The following is a 4,150-nucleotide window of genomic DNA, read 5'->3' on the forward strand; positions in this document are numbered from 1 at the left end:
CTAGGGGCCACTGCCCAACATTAAGTTAACCTCCCAATGGTCCCCCTAGGGGCCACTGCCCAACGTTAAGTTAACCTCCCAATGGTCCCCCTAGGGGCCACTGCCCAACATTAAGTTAACCTCCCAATGGTCCCCCTAGGGGCCACTGCCCAACATTAAGTTAACCTCCCAATGGTCCCCCTAGGGGCCACTGCCCAACATTAAGTTAACCTCCCAATGGTCCCCCTAGGGGCCACTGCCCAACATTAAGTTAACCTCCCAATGGTCCCCCTAGGGGCCACTGCCCAACATTAAGTTAACCTCCCAATGGTCCCCCTAGGGGCCACTGCCCAACATTAAGTTAACCTCCCAATGGTCCCCCTAGGGGCCACTGCCCAACGTTAAGTTAACCTCCCAATGGTCCCCCTAGGGGCCACTGCCCAACGTTAAGTTAACCTCCCAATGGTCCCCCTAGGGGCCACTGCCCAACGTTAAGTTAACCTCCCAATGGTCCCCCTAGGGGCCACTGCCCAACGTTAAGTTAACCTCCCAATGGTCCCCCTAGGGGCCACTGCCCAACGTTAAGTTAACCTCCCAATGGTCCCCCTAGGGGCCACTGCCCAACATTAAGTTAACCTCCCAATGGTCCCCCTAGGGGCCACTGCCCAACATTAAGTTAACCTCCCAATGGTCCCCCTAGGGGCCACTGCCCAACATTAAGTTAACCTCCCAATGGTCCCCCTAGGGGCCACTGCCCAACATTAAGTTAACCTCCCAATGGTCCCCCTAGGGGCCACTGCCCAACATTAAGTTAACCTCCCAATGGTCCCCCTAGGGGCCACTGCCCAACATTAAGTTAACCTCCCAATGGTCCCCCTAGGGGCCACTGCCCAACATTAAGTTAACCTCCCAATGGTCCCCCTAGGGGCCACTGCCCAACATTAAGTTAACCTCCCAATGGTCCCCCTAGGGGCCACTGCCCAACATTAAGTTAACCTCCCAATGGTCCCCCTAGGGGCCACTGCCCAACATTAAGTCAACCTCCCAATGGTCCCCCTAGGGGCCACTGCCCAACATTAAGTCAACCTCCCAATGGTCCCCCTAGGGGCCACTGCCCAACATTAAGTCAACCTCCCAATGGTCCCCCTAGGGGCCACTGCCCAACATTAAGTCAACCTCCCAATGGTCCCCCTAGGGGCCACTGCCCAACATTAAGTTAACCTCCCAATGGTCCCCCTAGGGGCCACTGCCCAACATTAAGTTAACCTCCCAATGGTCCCCCTAGGGGCCACTGCCCAACATTAAGTTAACCTCCCAATGGTCCCCCTAGGGGCCACTGCCCAACATTAAGTTAACCTCCCAATGGTCCCCCTAGGGGCCACTGCCCAACATTAAGTTAACCTCCCAATGGTCCCCCTAGGGGCCACTGCCCAACATTAAGTTAACCTCCCAATGGTCCCCCTAGGGGCCACTGCCCAACATTAAGTTAACCTCCCAATGGTCCCCCTAGAGGCCACTGCCCAACATTAAGTTAACCTCCCAATGGTCCCCCTAGGGGCCACTGCCCAACATTAAGTTAACCTCCCAATGGTCCCCCTAGGGGCCACTGCCCAACGTTAAGTTAACCTCCCAATGGTCCCCCTAGGGGCCACTGCCCAACATTAAGTTAACCTCCCAATGGTCCCCCTAGGGGCCACTGCCCAACATTAAGTTAACCTCCCAATGGCCCCCCTAGGGGCCACTGCCCAACGTTAAGTTAACCTCCCAATGGTCCCCCTAGGGGCCACTGCCCAACATTAAGTTAACCTCCCAATGGTCCCCCTAGGGGCCACTGCCCAACATTAAGTTAACCTCCCAATGGTCCCCCTAGGGGCCACTGCCCAACATTAAGTTAACCTCCCAATGGTCCCCCTAGGGGCCACTGCCCAACGTTAAGTTAACCTCCCAATGGTCCCCCTAGGGGCCACTGCCCAACGTTAAGTTAACCTCCCAATGGTCCCCCTAGGGGCCACTGCCCAACGTTAAGTTAACCTCCCAATGGTCCCCCTAGGGGCCACTGCCCAACATTAAGTTAACCTCCCAATGGTCCCCCTAGGGGCCACTGCCCAACGTTAAGTTAACCTCCCAATGGTCCCCCTAGGGGCCACTGCCCAACATTAAGTTAACCTCCCAATGGTCCCCCTAGGGGCCACTGCCCAACATTAAGTTAACCTCCCAATGGCCCCCCTAGGGGCCACTGCCCAACATTAAGTTAACCTCCCAATGGTCCCCCTAGGGGCCACTGCCCAACATTAAGTTAACCTCCCAATGGTCCCCCTAGGGGCCACTGCCCAACATTAAGTTAACCTCCCAATGGTCCCCCTAGGGGCCACTGCCCAACATTAAGTTAACCTCCCAATGGTCCCCCTAGGGGCCACTGCCCAACATTAAGTTAACCTCCCAATGGTCCCCCTAGGGGCCACTGCCCAACATTAAGTTAACCTCCCAATGGTCCCCCTAGGGGCCACTGCCCAACATTAAGTCAACCTCCCAATGGTCCCCCTAGGGGCCACTGCCCAACGTTAAGTTAACCTCCCAATGGCCCCCCTAGGGGCCACTGCCCAACATTAAGTCAACCTCCCAATGGTCCCCCTAGGGGCCACTGCCCAACGTTAAGTCAACCTCCCAATGGTCCCCCTAGGGGCCACTGCCCAACATTAACCTCCCAATGGTCCCCCTAGGGGCCACTGCCCAACATTAAGTTAACCTCCCAATGGTCCCCCTAGGGGCCACTGCCCAACGTTAAGTTAACCTCCCAATGGTCCCCCTAGGGGCCACTGCCCAACATTAAGTCAACCTCCCAATGGTCCCCCTAGGGGCCACTGCCCAACATTAAGTTAACCTCCCAATGGTCCCCCTAGGGGCCACTGCCCAACATTAAGTTAACCTCCCAATGGTCCCCCTAGGGGCCACTGCCCAACATTAAGTTAACCTCCCAATGGTCCCCCTAGGGGCCACTGCCCAACATTAAGTTAACCTCCCAATGGTCCCCCTAGGGGCCACTGCCCAACATTAAGTTAACCTCCCAATGGTCCCCCTGCCACTGCCCAACATTAAGTTAACCTCCCAATGGTCCCCCTAGGGGCCACTGCCCAACATTAAGTTAACCTCCCAATGGTCCCCCTAGGGGCCACTGCCCAACATTAAGTTAACCTCCCAATGGTCCCCCTAGGGGCCACTGCCCAACATTAAGTTAACCTCCCAATGGCCCCCCTAGGGGCCACTGCCCAACATTAAGTTAACCTCCCAATGGTCCCCCTAGGGGCCACTGCCCAACATTAAGTTAACCTCCCAATGGTCCCCCTAGGGGCCACTGCCCAACATTAAGTTAACCTCCCAATGGTCCCCCTAGGGGCCACTGCCCAACATTAAGTTAACCTCCCAATGGTCCCCCTAGGGGCCACTGCCCAACATTAAGTTAACCTCCCAATGGTCCCCCTAGGGGCCACTGCCCAACATTAAGTTAACCTCCCAATGGTCCCCCTAGGGGCCACTGCCCAACATTAACCTCCCAATGGTCCCCCTAGGGGCCACTGCCCAACATTAAGTTAACCTCCCAATGGTCCCCCTAGGGGCCACTGCCCAACATTAACCTCCCAATGGTCCCCCTAGGGGCCACTGCCCAACATTAAGTTAACCTCCCAATGGTCCCCCTAGGGGCCACTGCCCAACATTAAGTTAACCTCCCAATGGTCCCCCTAGGGGCCACTGCCCAACATTACCGGAGCCTGATATTATAATGTGTGATGCCGTTAAGAAGTTCCTTCCTAAGAAGTTGGAAAGTTAAGGACATTTTCTGTCCAGAATAAGATATGCAATGAATGCACATCCTCCACTCCTGGTGCTGAGCCAAACTGTTAACCATTTAAGCATTATGTTATACTTTAGCTATTGAAAAATAGCACATCTACAAGCTTGTAGCGCGGCACTACGAGCTTGTAGATCTGCTATTTTTGAAAAATCGTGAAAATGTGGCGCAAATCTTTGAATATATATTCTTTCAATCAACCCCGATTACCTTATAGGATACATCACTGAGGATGCGTCCCAGGTGCATCCATGCGATGTATTTTTGTTTTAGTTGTTCTATTTATAGTGACTCATAGGAATAGACTATGTGACATTGTGACAA

Source organism: Electrona antarctica (genome assembly GCF_951216825.1).
Source record: "Electrona antarctica genome assembly, chromosome: 17".
Taxonomy (NCBI): domain Eukaryota; kingdom Metazoa; phylum Chordata; class Actinopteri; order Myctophiformes; family Myctophidae; genus Electrona; species Electrona antarctica.